General features: G+C 42.7%; 1 non-coding gene across 1 annotated transcript; it reads left to right on the forward strand.

Annotated features, from left to right (window-relative positions):
* The first annotated feature begins 14,736 nt into the window (after positions 1-14,736).
* LOC114809360 lies at positions 14,737-14,874 on the forward strand. The gene has a single exon (XR_003757147.1). It is a non-coding gene; the product is annotated as a small nucleolar RNA SNORA7 (small nucleolar RNA).
* Positions 14,875-19,412: the final 4,538 nt, after the last annotated feature.

A 19,412-nucleotide genomic window follows, 5' to 3' on the forward strand; every position in this document is an offset into this window, starting at 1 on the left:
GTGCCACAGTGGAACAGTAATAATAGTAATTATGGTAATTGCTAAGCACTTACTATGTGCCAAGCACTGTTCTAAGAGCTGTAGTAAATACAAGTTAATCAGGTAGAGCACAATCCCTGTCCCACATGGGGCTCATGCTCTTAATCCCCACTGTCTCCCCCGATTAGACCGTAAGCCTGTCAAAGGGCAGGGACTGTCTCTATCTGTTACCCATTTGTCCATTCCAAGCGCTTAGTACAGTGCTCTGCACATAGTAACCGCTCAATAAATACTAATGAATGAATGAATGAATTTGACAGATGAGGAACTGAGGCCCAAAGAATTGAAGCGACTTGCCCAAGGTCACCCAGCGGACCTGTGCCAGAGCTGGGATTAGAACGCTGGTCCTTCTGACTCCTTGGCCCATGCTCTATCTACTAGGCCACGCAGCGTGGCTCAGTGGAAAGAGCACGGGATTGGGAGTCAGAGGTCATGGGTTCGAATCCCAGCTCTGCCACTTGTCAGCTGTGTGACTGTGGGCAAGTCACTTAACTTCTCCGGGCCTCAGTTACCTCATCTGTAAAATGGAGATTAAGACTGCGAGTCTCATGTGGGACAACCTAATTACCCTGTATACCCCAGTGCTTAGAACAGTATTCTGCACATAGTAAGCGCTTAATAAATACCAACGTTATTATTATTATTATGCTGCTTCTCATGTGCTGCCACATTGTTTCTTCATCTCTTGGGTCTGATGCCTGTAGGATCCGAATGAGAAGCCTCAGGTGTTCACACTGGGTTGCTGAGTAAGATACTTCGACCCTGTGTCTCACCTTTTCTACCAATACAATATGAGGGTGATAATACCAAGTAATTTCACAGAGCCGTTGGGAAACACAGGGATGCAAATGACTAAAGCATCTAGCCACACATTTTATGCCTTGGTAAGTACTATAAAAAATACAATATAACTAGTAATAATGAAGGGAGCTGTCCCCTGAAAGAACAGGGTGTGCGTGTGAACTTTTTTTAATGGAAAAATAGGAATGCAGAGTAAAGTAGAGCAAATCATGTTTTTTTTTAATGACTTTTGTTAAGCACCTACTATGTGTCGGTATTCTAAACTCTGCGGTAGGTACATGTTAATTAGGCATATTTGAGCATACTTATAATTAGGTTAATTGGGCATATTTGAATCCCCTTAAGCCCCCAAAGTGATTCTGGATGGTCCCTCAGCTATGGTACATTTTTGAATGTAAATATTCATCTCTCTGGAATGTATTTGAGAGCATGCATTATTACCTTAGGTCCCAGTACTTTAAAAAAACAAAAAAAGCATTTGGCTGAATTTCAACTACTCCGCCCTGAAAGTAGAAGATGATTGAAACTGAATTTGTTCTTTAGAAATAATAGAACCTTGTGCTTAATGCAGTTGAGAATAACAAGAGGATGCCACGCCTGGTAATTCTCTGTTTAGGAAACACCCATGATTTATAATTAAGATGTTAGGTAGGGCTCCAGCAATCTCTGTGGTTTACAGGTCAGGTGATCCAGAATACTTAAGCATATGGAGATACAACTTTCCAACATCAATTAATCCATCGTATCTACCGAGCACTTACTCTGTGGAGAGCACTGTATTAAGCATATGGGAGAGTCCACTGAACGAACTTAAAATCCAGCCTGCGGAAGCAGACACTAAAGTGAATTACAGATAAAAGGAAACAATAATTATAGATGAAAGGAAACAGAGTATAAAGATGTGTATTTAAGCTCAGTGGGGAAGTGTGAGAGCCCAAGGACTTCCATGATGTGAAGATGTTGAAATAACATAGGGCAAGATCCACCGAGGGGACATGGCTTAATCAGGGAATTCTTCTGGAGGAGATGTGATTTCAGAAAGACTTTGGAGGTGGTAAGAGCAGTGGTTTGATGGATATAATAATAATTGTGGTATTTGTTAAGCTTACTAGAAGCCAGGCTAATTGAGGTAACTGTGTTGTGCTGTACTGGGTGGCTTGAGAAGTAAAGAATAAAGAAGGGACATGTTCCCAGCCCACAAGGAGTTAACATTCTAATAGAGAAGACAAACATGAAAATATTTACTAGTGTGGTTGAAATAAATAATTGAATATACATAGACGCATGAGTGCAAAGGAGGGTATAAATAAGTTCATTAGTGCTAGTGAAGAGGTCATTAGAATTGGTTAGTAATGATTTTCATGTGCGCAGCATTAGGCCAATTATGTTAATGCACCAGATTTGGTCACACTGTTCTCTTACTAAACCCCTGCTTCAACTTTTCATTCCTCTCAAGCCTACTCAAGGTGCTTAGTTCTCCTCTCTCCTGCAGCCAACGACAAGGATTCTCCCTCCCTCCTGTCTGGAGCTGACTCCAGTTTTGTTGCGGGCAGGGAATGCGTCTACCAACTCTTATACTGCACTCTCCCAAGCATTTAGTATAGTGCTCTAGACTAAGCCCATTATAGATGGGAAATGTATCTGCTAATTCTGTACTTTCCCAAATGCTTAGTACAGTACTTTGCACATAGTAAGTACTCAATAAATACTACTGCTTGATCGATGGATTGCTCTGCACACCATAAGTGCTCATTACATATCGCTGATGATGATAAAGAAGAAGGAAAGTCTTGATCTCTACCTTTGAAGAGCTTCAATCTAGTGATCAGTTAAGTTGAAGGAAATGTTCAAGTTGGGGAAGTTAAAGGAGAAACCTGAATAAAACTTCTGGTTCTCAGTACGCGAAAGCCACCTAAAATTACCACTCTCATCATGAAAGTTAGGAAGAAGCAAACACTTTTTTCCTGTAAAACCGCTCAGTACATGCTTCCTCATTCCTCAAGAATCTCCAGTAGTTGCCCATCCACCTTCAACATCCAACAGAAATTTCGTACCTTTGGCTTTAAAGCACTCAAGTACTTTGACGTGCCTTACTTCCCTGATTTCCTACCTCAACAGAGGCCACGCATTTCGCTCCTTTAACGCCAACCTACTCACTTTACCTCATTTATTTTGTCACTGACCCCTCACCCCTGCCCTGCCTCTGGCCTGAAACTCCCTCCCTCTTGAAATCCCACAATCACTCTCCCCACCTTCAAAGTCTTATTAAATACACATCTCCAAGAAGCCTTCTCCAACTGAGCCCTCATTTCCTCTTCTCCCACTCCCTTCTGTGTTGCTCGTGTGCACTAGGATTTGCATCCTTTATTAACCCCTCCCTTAGCCTCATAGCACTCAGATACAGATCTGTGCTTTCATTTATATTAATGTCTGTCTCCCCATCTAGACCGTAAGCTTGTCGAGGGCCAGGAACACGTCTACCAGCTTAGTTATATTGTACTTTCCCAAGCATTTAGTGCTGTGCACACAGTAAGCTCTCAAAAAAATATGACTGATGGATTATGAACACGTGGAAAATGAGCAAACCGAGATTTATTTAAAACTTCATAAAGTCTGGAGGACGCTACTGCCACCTTGTGGCCATAGGGGTTGTAAGCAGCGTCACTGGACTAAATAGAAAGATTTTGAAGAAGCCCTAAAACCCTAATCAGTCAATCAGTTGTGTGTATTGAGCACCTACTATAAGCAGAGCACTGTACTAAGCACTTGGAAAAGTGTAAGAGATCTAGAAGACGTGGTCCCTGCCCTCAAGAGGCTTACATTCCATCATGGGAGGCCAACACTAAAATAAATTAGAGAAGGAGGGAATAAACCATCATTGTGACATGTTCATTCATTCAATTGTATTTATTGAGCACTTACTGTGTGCAGAGCTCTGTACTGAGCGCTTGGAAAGTACAATTCGGCAACAAATAGAGGCAATCCCTACCCAACAACGGGCTCATAGTCTAGAGGAAGCAGCGTGGCTCAGTGGAAAGAGCCTGGGCTTCGGAGTCAGAGGTCATGGGTTCGACTCCTGGCTCTGTCACTTGTCAGCTGTGTGACTGTGGGCAAGGCACTTCACTTCTCTGTGCCTCAGTTACCTCATCTGTAAAATGGGGATTAAGACTGTGAGTCTCACGTGGGACGACCTGATTACCCTGTATCTACCCCAGCGCTTAGAACAGTGCTCTGCACGATTAGACTGTAAGCCCGTCAAACGGCAGGGATTGTCTCTATCTGTTGCCGACTTGTTCATCCCAAGCGCTTAGTACAGTGCATAGTAAGCGCTCAATAAATACTATTGAATGAATGAACATAGTAAGCGCTTAACAAATACCAACATTATTATTATTAGAAGGGGCAACAAAACAGAACAAGTAGACAGGCATCGATATAAATAAATAGAATTATAGATATATATACATCCTTAAAAAGTAGACTAATAAGTATGTACATATATACGCAAGTGTTGTGGGGCAGGGAAGGGGGTAAACCAGGGGGAGGGAGTCGGGGTGATAGGGAGGGGAGGAGGAGCAGAAAAAAAGGGAGGCTCAGTCTGGGAAGGCCTCCTGGAGGAGGTGAGCTTTCAGTAGGGTATGTGACAAGCACCATATTAAACTCTGGGATAGATACAAGATAATTAGGTCACTCATGGGTCTCACAGTCTAAATAGGAAGGAGAACGGGTACTGAAGGAAAACAGTGTGGTCTCGTGCAAAGAGCTGGGGCCTGGGAGTCAGGTGACCTGGATTCTAATCCAGTCGCTGTCACTTGCCTGCTATGTGGCCTTGGGCAAATCACTTAACTTCCCTGTGCCTCAATTCCCTCAGCTGCAAAAAGATAAAAGATACTCAGGTACCAAATGGGGCTCACAGTCTAAGTAGGAAGGGGAACAGGTATCAAGGGAGTGAGGACTTTGATGCAGTAGTCATGACAGGATATAGCAAGTGCTTGAACCAGTATGGTAGTTTGGATTGAGAGGGAAGACCAAATTCTGGAGGTATTGTGGAGACAGAATCAATGAAATTTAGAGACTGATTGAATATGAGAGTTGAAGGAAACAGATTAGTCAAGGATAATGACAAATTGTGAGCTTGTGAGATGGGAAGGATACCGATTTTGTTTTTGTCAATGGTGACTAGAAAGTCTTGGGTAATAGAGAGTTTGGAAGGGAAGATGAGAAGCTCAACATAACGATTTCGGAAAAGCCTTGGAAATGAAAGACCAGTCATCTGCCAGATGTAAAGGGGGAGGGAGTTCCAGGCAGAGAGGAGTATTTCAACAAGAAGTGATGAGAATGAGACAGAGAGAGTCGGTTGCCTTGAGAGGAGCTCATGCCCACATCCAGTCCAGCAGAGCTGTATTTAGAAAAAAATTTGCCTCCGAAGATTACTTGGGATTAAGTCCTTTTTTGTTTCTGATCCCATCTTTTTTTTTTATGGTATTTGTTAGGCATTGGGCAGAGATTGTATCTGTTTATTATTATATCCTTCCCTTCCAAGCACTTAGTACGGTGCTCTGCACACAGTAAGGGCTCAATAAATACAATCGATTGACTGGCTGACAGGCTTGTTATGTGTCAAACACTATTCCAAGTGCTGGGGAAGATACAGGATAATTAGGTTGGACACCGTCCCTCTCCCGCATGAGGCTCACAGTCAAAGTAGAAGGTAGAACAGGATAACTGAAACATAGAGAAGTGACTTGCTCAAGGTCACATAGCAAACAGTTGGCAGAGTCAGAATTAGAATCCAGGTCTTCTGACTCCCAGGCAGGTGCTCTTTCCACTAGACCGTGCTGCTTGAGCCCGTTGTTGGGTAGGGATTGTCTCTATCTGTTGCTGAATTGTACTTTGCACTCATTTAGTAAGTAAGCCCTCAATTAATACAATTGAATGAATGAATGAATGACTTTCATTCCACTGTTTTGTGTCTAGCAGAGGTTGTGGGTTCTAATCACACCTCTGCCACTTGTCAGCTGTGTGACTTTGGGCAAATCACTTCACTTCTCTGTGCCTCAGTTACTTCATCTGTAAAATGGGGATTAAGACTGTGAGCCCCACGTGGGGCAACCTGATTACCTTGTATCTAACCCAGTGCTTAGAACAGTGCTTGGCACATAGTGAGCACTTAACAATAGCCATCATCATTATTATTAAGCATTTAATAAAGACTCTTTCTTCCACTACCACTGGGCATTATGCATCTTGATCTTTAGTTTTAATTAAGACCTATGTGTGTTGATATCTACTCGTTGTAGGCAGGGAATGTGGCTGTTATATTGTACTCTACCAAGTATACAGTGTATTGCATACACAGTAAGTGCTCAGTAAATTGATTGACTGATCTGCTCAATCTGTAGTGTGGCAGATATAAGAAGTCAACAAAAAGAAACTTGGATGTTCTCCGCCACTCTAGAATTTCATTCTGGATTAACACTTTTATTGCCATTTTTCTTGTCTGTCCGTCTCCCCCGATTAGACTGTAAGCCCGTCAAAGGGCAGGGACTGTCTCTATCTGTTGCCGACTTGTACATTCCAAGCGCTTAGTACAGTTCTCTGCACATAGTAAGCGCTCAATAAATACTATTGAATGAATGAACGAACACTGCACTCCTTGTTTCCATGTGTCAGCCACACAAGGGGTCTGCTGGTCTTCTTGATTTGCTTTTTTATTCCTTGATCTATCAGCATTCCTTGACCAGTATTGTGACTATGACGGTTGAAAGAGGAGTCTATTATAGGTTACAACCTTGGGAGACAGGGAAGCTCACTGATTCCGTCAACTGTGATGGGAGAGTTAAATGGAGGAGGGGATTTAGGAGGGAAGATGAAGACTTCAGTTTCAGACATAGTGATATTATATACCAGAGAGATATCCATGCGGAGACATTCCGGAGGTAGAAGGGAATGCAAGATTGCAAAGGAGGTTAGCTGTCCTTCAAAACACCTCACAATTCCTCCATTCAAGCAGCCACTTCCCTGACCCAGGCATTCATCATCTCCCGCTTTAACTTCTGCATCAGCCTTCTCACTGATCTCCCTGTCTCCAGCCTCTCCCCTTCATTCTGCTGCTCGGATGATCTTTCTAAAATCTTGTTCTGCATAAGAAGAAGTGTGGTTCAGTGGAAAGAGCAGGGGTTTGGGAGTCAGAGGTCATGGGTTCTAATCTTGGCTCTTCCACTTGTCTGCTGTATGGATTTAAGCAAGTCTCTTTACTTCTCTGTGCTTCAGTTACCTCATTTGTAAAATGGGGATTAAGACTGTGAGCCTCATGTGGGACTGAGTTATGTACAACCTGATCAGTTTGTATCTATCCCAGCATTTAGTTCAGTTCCTGACATATAGTAAACGCTTAATATCACAAAAGTAAGTTCTCCTCCTCTCCCTTTCGCTCATAACATCAAGTTCCTTGAGTGAAGCTCAAATTGCTCACCTCAAGAAAAAGAAAGGAAAACACAGCTTAAAGGAAAGAGCTGCAAAAGATGTATCCAGTTTCATTATTAAATAGGAATTACTCTAGAATTCAACATTTGGTAAGAGTCCTAGAATCAACTCCCCATATCCTATAACTTGGGAGTAATTTGAAGATGTGAAAACAAAGAGAAAACATTATTTTAAAAGTTGAAACTGCCCTATTGTATATCTCAGACAGCTTAAATAGCTTTCAGAAATTTTCAGAGGCATGCTTAGCAATCCTGATAGATTTGTAACTATAGCAGTTATCAAATTACAAATGAACTGTCATTAGGATGAAATTTGGTAACAAACTGATTGTGTTGTGGGAGAAGAGAGAAGTTGTGAAATTAGCAGACATAAAGTAGACAATCACCTTCCTTTAGGAGTTCCAATTCATTTTCTGATTTAAAAGCTTCACTATTCACTTCAGAGACAGTTGTGTTTATATCACTGAGGTGAGATAGAAACATTTAACAAGGACTTTTTCTGTCTTGTATTTTTTCTGAATATGCTTGTGTCTAGATGTAAAATTGTAAGTGATATATTGTCAATATTGAAAACATTATTTGTATAGGCACTTAGTCTGTATTTGCTTATACTGGGAAGTCATAGGGGTGTATGGAGATCACCGAACCTATGTTGGAAGGTTTCTACTCTAAGAATATAAATTGTGGATGTTGCAACTTCTAGGGAGAACCCAGGTGAAATGGTGGTTTAAGAGCAGGCAAAGGTCAGACTGTAGTTCCACCTAGATTTTATTTATCAGATCACTCTAGTATAATACTTGTTGGTATTTTGGTTCCCAGGTAAGGGAACCTGAAACTTGCTTCTTTTTTTCCTGTAAATAGGGTAAATATCGATTTTTGTATCTCTTTGCTATAAAGAAGAAGGGCATCTATGCAATCCATCAGTGCACATCCACAAGCTCTGGGGGATCCTCAGAATCTGCTCAGATTTTTTATTTTTATCTGTGGGGCTCAGATTCATTGAGTATTGGACCATGGCAGCACTTACCTGGGAGTGCTGGGGTGCACAAGCTGGATGGAGTTAACCAGGAGAAAGTAAGGAAGGCAAGGCAGCCCGACTGCCCCATTTCCTTTGGGAAAGGCCTAATTAGGGAGGTAACTGGGATTTTACAGCCTGGGTTGGGCAGGTAACTAGAGTCCAGGGAGTCTGGGGCTCAAGGCCTCAGCCTTGCACTGATGGAGTCCCATAAACTCATCGTGGGCAAAGAACGTGTCAGTTTATAGTTATATCGTACTCTCCCAAACGCTTAGTACAGTGTTCTGCACACAGTAAGCTCTCAGTAAATATTGCATGAATGAATGAAATTGTGGACACAGAGCTGGACCGGACTTTTTCCCAACTGCCTCCCTACAAGTATCAATGAAATGTCAGCAGCAGGGAGGATCCCCTGAGTCAAATCTTGGGCAGAGTCCCCTTTTGAAGTGTCAAGTAGAAAGACCTACTTTTCAAGTGGGTTTTCTGGGAGGAAATCCCTTATGACTTGATCTCCCTGAGCAGGCACAGTACCCTCAGAGGCCAGCTGGGAAACTCCAGCACCAGCAGACACATACCTGACTGATGACACTTTAGGCCTTTCCTTTCTCAAGTCTTGTTTAGATCTCTCCACCCTGACTGCCCCCAAGGGGAGGAGAGGCTTTATAGCTATACCCAACCTCCAAGAAATGGGCATCAGAGTGACTGGGGCAATATAGAGTCCCCCTCTTTTTTATGGTATTTGTTAAGGACTTACTATGTTCATTCAATTGCATTTATTGAGCACTTACTGTGTGCAGAGCACTGTACTATGCACTTGGGAAGTACAATTCAGCAACAAATAGAGCCAATCCCTCCCCACAACGGGCTTACTTTGTCAGGCACTGTACTAAGCGCTGGGGTGCATACAAGCAAATCAGGTTAGATACGGTCCCTGTCTCACACAGGGCTCATAGTCTTCATCCCCATTTTACAGATGAGGTAACTGATGCACAGAGAAGTGAAGTGGCTTGCCCGAAGCCACACAGCAAACAAGAGGTGGGCATGGGATTCGAACACATGACCTGCCTCCAAGGCCGCGTGCTAGGCCATGCTGCTTCTCGTTATCTTCATTATCATCCGTATTTAAGCTCCCTGAGGACAAAGAGGACATCTACCAATTGTATTTCCTCTTTCAAGTACTTAATAAAGTGCTCTGCACACAATCAGCATTCAATGAATCATATTGATTGAAGGAATTTGGCTTACTGAGTGTGCAGAACACTGAAGTAGGGGCAATTCTTAGGAGTATTCAATAATAGTAAAAGATAAGGTTCCTACCCTCAAGGAACTTACCATGTAATGTCTGTGCCTGCTCAACTAGCCACTTTCAGTCAGGAGGACTCCTGGGTCAATCAGATGTCCTGCTTGACAGTACCTGCTCACAGCCAAAAATCCAAGTTGGGACTGGGTCCTTAGGCCATGATTTTATAACTTCCCTCTATCATTTAATGTAGATTTAATCTCCAGTCCTGATCCTCTCTTTCTCTGTAGCCTCGCATTTCCTCCTTCCTTCAGGACATCTCTACTTAGATGTCCATCCAACGTTTCAAACTTATCATGTCCAGAATAGAATGTCTTACCTTCCCTCCTAAGCCCTGTCCTTCTCCTAACTTTCCCATCACCGTAATAATAATAATTGTGGTGTCCAGAACAGAATGTCTTCCCTTCCCTCCCAAGCCCTGTCCTTTCCCTAACTTTCCCATCACTGTAATAATAATAATTGTGGTGTCCAGAACAGAATGCCTTCCCTTCCCTCCCAAGCCCTGTCCTTTCCCTAATTTTCCCATCACTGTAGTAATAATAATTGTGGTATTTGTTAAGAGCTTACTCTGTGCTGGGGTAGACACAAGCAAATCAAGTTGGACACAGTCCCTGTCCCACCTGAGGCTCACAGTCTTAATCCCCATTTTACAGGTGAAGGAACTGAGGCAGAACTACTCATCCTCCCTGTCTCACAAGCCTGTAACCATGACGTTATCCTTGAATCATATTGCTCACTCAACCCACATTTTCAATCTGTCACCAAACCCTGTCAGTTCAACCTTCAAAACATCTCCAAAGTCCACCCCTTCCTCTCCATCCAAGCAGTTATTAAATTAATCCAAGCACTTATCCCACCTTCAGACTCCCTGCCTTCTGTCCCGTCCCACTTTGGAGAAGCAGCATCGCTCAGTGGAAAGAGCACGGGCTTTGGAGTCAGAGGTCTTGGGTTTGAATCTCTGCTCGGCCACTTGTCAGCTGTGTGACTGTGGGCAAGTCACTTAACTTCTCTGTGCCTCAGTTACCTCATCTGGAAAATGGGGGTTAAGACTATGAGCCCCACGTGGGACAACCTGATTCCCCTGTGTCTACCCCAGAGCTTAGAACAGTGCTCTGCACATAGTAAGAGCTTAACAAATACCAACAGTATTATTATTCAGTCCATACTTCATTATGTTGCCTAGATATTTTATCCTCAAAACCATTCAGTCCCTATTTACCCACTTCTGAAGAACCTCCAGTGGTTGCCCACCCACCTCTGCATAAAATAAAAACTTCTTTCCATAGGCTTTAAATTACTCTATCATCCTGCCCCCTTCTACTTTATCTCACTGCTTTCGTACCACAACCCAGCCCGTACACTTCACTCCTCCAATGCCAACCTACTCACTGTACCTCTATCTTGACTATCTCGCCACCAACCCCTTACTCATGTCCTGCCTCTGGACTGAAACACCCTCCCTCTTCATGAGAAGTAGCATGGCATAGTGGATAGAGAGCCTGGGAGTCAGAAGGTCACAGGTTCTAATCCTGGCTCTGCCACTTGTCTGCTCTGTGACCTTGGGCAAGCCACTTTACTTCTCTGTGCTTCAGTTATCTCATCTGTAAAATGATTAGGACTGTGAACCCTAAATGGGCTCCACATGAGCCCCGCCTGATCACCTTGTATCTACCCCAGCACTTAGAACAGTACTTGGCACATAGTAAACGCTTAACAAATACCATAATAATGATTATTATATCTAACAGATGATCACTTTCCCCACCTTCAAGGCCTTATTGAAAGCACATCTCCAAGGGGCCCTCTCCCACTAAGCCCTCCTTTCTGCGGTCACCCTTGCAGTGGGTTTTACAACTTTTATTCACTCCTCCCTCATCCCCTTAGCACTTATGTATATGTCTGTTATTTAATTTATTTGCTTATATTAATGTCTCTCCTCCTTTCTAGACTGTTAGCTTGTCAGGGGGAGGGAACATGTCTACCAACTGTTATATTGTGCTTTCCCAAGTGCTTAGTACTGTTCTCTGCACACAGTACATGCTCAGTAAATATGATTGATCATAAAACTTGAACTAAATAAAACATTCTCCTCTGGTCTGAACTTTGTGACTCTGAGGCCTTGGTCTGAATTGACAGTTTGGTGATTTTTATCTGTGCACAGAAATCCAACTTCAATCATTAGTTTTGCTCATGTGATCTGGATTCTGATCCTTATATTGTATTAGCCAAGCTCTCTGAAGAAGGGGACCTGAAGTTGAAAGCCTGTTATTTCTAGCACTTACCTGACTTCAAAGGAAAGAGATGCTTTCATGCTCTGTCAATGCAATATTACTATTCAGCTCTGCGATCCAGTGTAGGCTTTGAGATTTACATGTGTAGTCCAGATGCTCATATTTGGTTCCTTTAAAATGTACCTGGGCTCTCAGACAAATTACCACCTCCCACCCCACCCCGTTTTTTCTCTCAAGTTGAATTTTATAATCAGATTGCTGGGCTGTTCCTTTATGTTCTATTTTTCCTAGGTATCGCTGCACTTTGTTTTTACCCATGGCCTTTCTTTTCAAGGCAATATTGCTCCAGAAGGAGAAAAACTTGGAGATTTTATAAAATACATTTTGGGATAACTGTCAAGCGGGGAAAGCCGGGGCGATTGTGAAAAGATGAGGAGATTCTCTCATTGTCTACATTTCAGAAAGCTTCAGGAAGGAACTGACCCCTCAGGGCAGGTCCTGAACATGGACTGTGGTCACTTCAGCAGCAGAGCATTACAAGGTCTCTGCTCTCTTGCGCAGCACTGGATATGATGGGTGAAGTGTCGGGGGGTTTTTGAGTCATATTAAGAGAGAGCCGAACTAATGCCAGGGTCTCGAGTCACAGATTCACAGGCCAGTCTGCCTCATCCCCAGCCATACCACATCAATCAGTGCTATTTATTGAACTCTGTGTGCAGAGCACTGAACTGGGTGCTTGGAGGAATACAATTTAACAGAGTTGGTAGACACTTCCACTGCTCCCAACAAACTTACAGTATTACATGCCTCCCTTCTCCCATGTGGTTGAATTTCAGGATACTTCTGGTTCAGATGGGCCCTGGCAGGCTGGGTCACTTTCTGGTTTTCTTATGCCTTCTAATTTTATTCCATCAGGGAGACCCAAAATCATTCTGGCCCCTCATGGATTCTCTGAATTGGGTCCAAGATGGGGTCACACCAGACCTTCCAAAGACGAGCCCCACTCCAGAACTCAGTTGGACTGTGATGGGACTCAAATCTACCAAACTAAGCATTGTCCCAAACCCCCAATAAAGTGGCAGTATGTGCCATCATTAAAGCACATGCTCAAGTGTCCCACCCTCCTAAAAGATCCCAGAATACGTATCAACTCAGAAAAGCTTCTCCTGCCTCTACTTTCTAGGAAAAGCCTAGAAGAATGACATACCTATGCAGCTGCTAAAGGGAGGACTCGATTCTCTTCCAAACTGAGAGTTTTTTTTTTCCAGCTTGATTTCTACTGAATGCAGAAAAAAACTCTTCCTATTCTTTCCAATTAGGCCTCGGATGTTTCACCTTTAGAAGTTTATGTGGAAACGTGGTTTGCCATTGCCAAACTTAATCTGGCTTTATATACTATTTCTTGACTCTACATCTCGTTGTCTGGTCTCATGTGGCATATTGAAGGTGAAGAATAAGCCACTAGTATGGTTTTCTTTCTTAAAAATTATTCTAGGACCAGGATATCCAGAAACTTCAGGCACTTTTCCCAGTTGAAACATTCCAGCAGATAAAAACGAACCAACCATCTAATTGCATTAAGGGAGAACATCGCCGAGAGAAATCAACATCCTCCCACAACTTTTATAACAGCTATAGATGAGCCCCAGGGAATCATCAACTCAAGGCTCCGTTTCTCAGCATTATTCAGTGTTTTAAATTGCATTTGTTGCTCTGTTCTGACTCGGTTTGTGTTGCCTGGGGACAGAGAACTTTACAGAGTTTTCTAAGATTTCTGTCTATCGGCGTGCAGTTCATTCACTCATTCAGCAATATCTACTGAGCACCTACTGTGTGCTGAGCACTTATATGAAGTACTTGGGAATGGCCAGTAAAAGTAAGACATGATACTTGCCCTGGAGGATCATGTAATCAATTGGGGAGATGAGCGGATATGACTTTTAAGCAAACAGTGGAGCAGGAGGGAAAATATAGATATGTTTGGCAATAGCAAAAGTACAGCAAAAACATGAAATGAATAATGATAATTCATTCAATCGGATTTATTGAGCATTTACTGTGTACAAAGCACTGTACTAAACATTAGAGGTTATCACTAAAGGAACAAAGGGTGCGGGCTGGATTGTAGTAAGAGAGTATCGATGTGTGGTAAGATGGCCCAAAGAGATTAAGTTCTTTAAAGCCAGTGGTGAGGAGTTTTTGCTTGGTGCAGAGGTTGATGGGCAACTACTGGAGTTGTTGAAGAGTGGGGAAACATGGTCTAAATGTTTTTGATAGTAATGTTATTTGTAAAGTGTTTACTATGTGCTAGGCACTGTACTAAGCACTTGGGTGGATACAAGCCAATCAAGTTGGACATAGTTCCTGTCCCCTGTGAGGCTCACAGTTTCAATCCCCCTTTTTCAGATGAGGTAACCCAAGCACAGAGAAGTGAAGTGACTTGGCCAAGGTCACACAGCAGTCAAGTGGTGGAGCCAGGATCAGAACCCATGACCTTCTGACTCCCAGGCCCATCTCTACCCACTATGTCATGCTTTTTCAGTAAACAGTAAGCGAATGAAGCATGTTTATTTTTCATAACATTTATAGGTTAAGGGAGGCTAAGTGACAACCAGGGATAGAATATATTTGTCCTTTTTTAAAATCCACAGAAAGATGTGAACAAAAGACTAATAGTACTGATAGCTTGTCTCCAACCTGATTAACTGGCATGTATCCCAGAGATTAGAATAGTGCTTGACAAATAGTAAATAATTAATAAAAAGGATAATAATGACCACCCAACCCTGAATTTTAAAGTAGTGAGTAGGGAACATTTGACCTTTCTCAGATAAGGGATGGATTAATATTAATATTGCATAGTTTCCCCTCTCAAGGTTGCACCTGGAGAGTTTTTAGGACTCTACCTATCTCAGCTATGGGAGGGAGAGTCAAGCAGAGGCATGCCCGTTCCATTCCTAGCTTGGGCAGTTGTTAGTGAGTGGAAGGCAATCTGCTACAAGTCAAAACTTACCTGTGCTGGGTAGCAGCGGCAAGGGAGAGAGTTGAGGATGGAAACTGAAGTTTGCCGCATGGAAGGAGGCATTGGTAAACCACTTCCATATGTTTACCAAGAAAACTCTATGGATACACTACCAGAACAATTGTAGATGTGGAGGTGGGGGCGTTCTCAGGGAGATGGGTCCTTGGCGTCGCTATGGGTCGGAGATGAACCGACAGCATTAGACAGGAGTTGCATATTTTAAAATAGAACATAAAGTTTGCCTTTTGACATGATATTGATTCTATTTCAATTCAGTATAATTATTATAACTCAATTGCAAAAATAATTACCTAGAACATTGTGATAAATCGAAGTATTATTGGTTTGCAGTGTTGAATTTCTCTTAGAAACCTGAGCTTGTTTTGGAATTGTTGACGCTTAATTGATTTGATGACTTAAATCTGATTCTGGCCTTGAGAGAATTCTTAGAGAGCTAATGATATGGTCTAGCAGATTTTAGTACCATGTCCTTCTCAATGAGATGTTTGTGACTCCTACTAAGTAATCATAATAATGCCTCCGGTAGTATGTATGGTGCTTTAATCTTCCCGTAGTGCTTTGCTTCCACAACAACTATCCCATTTTAATAATAATAATCGTTATTATTATTGGGTTGGACACACCCCCTTGTCCCACATGGGGCTCATAGTCTCAATCTAAGGCCCAGAGAAGTGAAGTGACTTGCCCAAGGTCACACAGCAGACAACTGGTGGAACTGGGATTAGATCCCATGACCTTCTGACTCCCAAGACTGTGCTCTTTCCATGCTACACCAAACTGCTTCTCTAATTATTTTATCCTCCTAACATCCCTGTGATGTAGGAAGAGGCAGGTATTCCTCCACAACTCACATTTGAGGAAACTAAGGCCCAGAGAGGTTAAGTGCCCTGATGGAGGTCGCACAGCTGCCAGTGACTAGAAGCCAGGATTTCTGACTCCTAGAATAATGTTCTTGAACCCCATTCAGTTCCCGGGCAGTTATTCTGTACGTCTTTAGTTGCCATTCTGTTGAAACCAAGGGCTCTATATCCACGTCCTCCCGCGGTCCTGGAATGCCCTCCCTCCTTACCTCCGCCAAACTAATTCTCTTCCCCTCTTCAAAACCCTACTTAAAACTCACCTCCTCCAAGAGGCCTTCCCAGACTGAGCTCCCCTTCTCCCTCTACTCCCTCTACCCCCCCCCCTTCACGTCTCCGCAGCTTAACCCTCTTTTCCCCCCATTTCCCTCTGCCCTTCCCCCTCTCCCTTCCCATCCCCTCAGCACCGTACTCGTCTGCTCAACTGTATATATTTTCATGACCCTATTTATTTTGTTAATGAAATGTACATCGCCTTGATTCTATTTAGTTGCCATCGTTTTTACGAGATGTTCTTCCCCTCGACTCTATTTATCGCCATCGTTCTCGTCTGTCCGTCTCCCCCGATTAGACCGTAAGCCCATCAAACGGCAGGGACTGTCTCTATCTGTTGCCGATTTGTTCATTCCAAGCGCTTAGTACAGTGCTCTGCACATAGTAAGCGCTCAATAAATACTATTGAATGAATACTAATTTTGTTCTAACTAAAGGTTTTCACTGAGCTGTGCAGGCTCTTCTAACTGTCCTTTAGTCCACATTGGAGGCATCATTATCCACAGACTTGGAGGAATTGAAGAAAGGGGACATTTAAAGAACTTGATTCTAATTCATGACAGAAAAAATAATTATGCACTGCCCATTTCCAAGTTCTTTCACTTATGCAGCCATGAATCCTTAGTAAAATTTCCTAAATCCCCTGTCTGGAATATGCTGTGGTCCTCATATTCTAGAGGGACAAATTGAAGCAGAGAAGACCCAAACAGAAACAAAATTTGTGAAGCATTCACCTGAGGCTCGCTCACAGTCTGTCCTCATTTTTCAGATGAGGTAACTGAAGCACAGAGAAGTGAAGTGACTTGCCCAAGGTCACTCAGCAGACAGGTGGTGGAGCTGGGATTAGAACCCATGACCTTTCGATTCCTGGACCCGTTCTATCCACTGTGCTATGCTGCTTCTCACAAGCAGCTATGCTCTAAGTCAGTAACCTCTCTGTGAGCCTCCTTGTCATCATTCCATAATTGGGATAGAAACCCAGAGCAGATCTGCCCAGAGGCTGTTTTTCTGACACCTGCATTAAAGTGCACAATGGGTGGGTCTGCTTTAGCTATTCCAAGCCAAATGAACGTTCACCAAATCCAAGAGAGGCCAACACCTGCACCCTTCATTTTGGGCAAGAGTTATTTCTACACTTCCAGCCTGGAAGGTTAATAATATTCGATATCATTTCCCAAGATGAGCATCTTAGCAATAGTAAATGTTTATTTCTGGATGAATATTTCTATTGAATTAATCAAACATGAGTCTCCTGGCAAGTGACTCCAGAGAATCTAGATTTGCCGGGAGGAGGATGCTCAAAGTGCACTTATCCAAATTAGATGGCCCTCTCGGCAGATTGCGTCCTGGCCTTCTTCTCATCAATGTCTTTTGTACCCTGGGCTGACTGAGCTGGTGGCTTCTTATCTACCAGACTAAATTTATAGCATTTTCATTTTCAAAGAAGAGGGTTCTGTAAAGATGTCAAAATCCAGTCAGCTGAAAAAAAAGCTCCTGAAACGGTGCAGTGCTCTTCCAAACTTGCAGAATGCCAAGTTGACTTCGATTTCCCTTTCTAGAATCAATCTTATAGCATCCAATATACCTATATATTGATAAAATAGAGAATGTTCATTACAAGGTAATTATGTGAAAAAGATTGTACAGCCTGGTGTCTAGATTGCTGGACTTGAGGCAGAGAGAGGGTCTGAGTTCTATTCTCAGAGCTAGCTCTGACTTATCTGAACAGTGTTGGGTTTAAACCTATTTTTTTTTCATTTTTCCCATTTTAATGTGAGGAGAATATCTGCCTACTGAATGAGCGCATCAGGAAAATGGAGAAATTAACGAGTAAAAAACACCAGACTGCAAGTTCTAAAAGCCATATACCTGAAAACTCATCGGTTCCAGTGTTCACTAAGCGTCTGGGAATTAGCTGTTACTCCATACGGAAAGTCATTAAGAAACAATGGACCAGCCATTTGCCAGTATTATAATGGAATACTTTAACATCCATGAGCCCATGGGTTATTAATGAAAGACAGAGAGAATGGTGTCTGGAAAAGTTAGAAAAGTTAGGCAATCAGTTTGAAAGCTCCCCAAATACACCTGTGTCTTCGAACTCCACTTCTGACCTGAGTTAACCCCCACTAATCCAGGCCCTAGGATGTTCTTAGGTGGAGAATTACAACCAGTCTGGTTTGTATGAAATCACATAGTAGATTAGGCCATAGTCAAACCATAAATATGTGTGCAGACAGGCACCGTGGCCACTAGACACCAACAGCCTTGTAGCATCGGTAGGGAGAGCTTTGGAGACACACACACACACACACACGACTGAATTTATCTTATTTGGGCGTCGAGTACATTTTGGATCCATAAATTACTTGTGTTAATTGTGTAGTCCAGGATCGATTTAGTGAAGTTCAGGAAAAGATCTGAGAACATTAGAAGGACATCATCTAGTGAGTAGGACACCAGCCTCAGGAAAGATCATTAAATTGTCTGAGATGAGGCTGATACCATGATGTGCTTTTACATCGGTGGTGAGTCAGATTTTAAATTAGTTAAATTACTTAAATTTTAAAGTAGTGGTAGACGGAAGAGTCATACCATTTATTGAGTGTAACGATGCTGAGGATCATATTAGGTGCCTGGGGAGTACAGGATAACAAAGTGACATCTTTCCTGCCCACAAAGAGTTCACACTTTAAATGGTGAGACCAACAGAAGAATATTTACAACTACAAAGTCAGTTAATTCAGCAGGCGTATACAAATGAGTTCTAAGGAGGATATAAATAAGGGGCGACATGGGAAATAAATTGGGAAGGTTTGTTGGAGGAAGGAGGATTTTAAGGGGCATTTGAATATGGGGAGAACTGTGGTCTTATCTGATGTGGGGAGGGAAGGGTTTCCATTCTTTGATCAGTATGAGTGAGGGATTATTGTCAGAAATGCAGCACAGCTAGAGTTTGGTTTGGTAAGAATGAAGACAGTGGAGATAATCTTGTGTACTACCAATTGTATTTATTGAGCGCTTAACTGTGTGTAGAGTAGTGTTTGGGAGAATACAACACAACAGTATAACAGACATACCCTCTGTCCCCAGTGATCTTACAGTCTAGAGGGGGAGACAGACTTTAATATAAATAAATAAATTACAGATCTGTACATAAGTGCGGTGGGGTACCTGCCCGGAGGCAGGGTGTTTGACCAGATGGTCTCTCAGGGTGCTTTCCAGATCCAGTATTCTATGATTTAGCTCACTGTGGGCAAGGGAATGTGTCTGTTAACTCTGTTGTATTGTACTCTAGCAAGTGCATAGTACACTTGGGAAGCAGCGTGGCTCAATGGAGACTGTAAGCCCGTCAAACGGCAGGGACC

Source organism: Ornithorhynchus anatinus, chromosome 2 (genome assembly GCF_004115215.2).
Source record: "Ornithorhynchus anatinus isolate Pmale09 chromosome 2, mOrnAna1.pri.v4, whole genome shotgun sequence".
NCBI lineage: Eukaryota > Metazoa > Chordata > Mammalia > Monotremata > Ornithorhynchidae > Ornithorhynchus > Ornithorhynchus anatinus.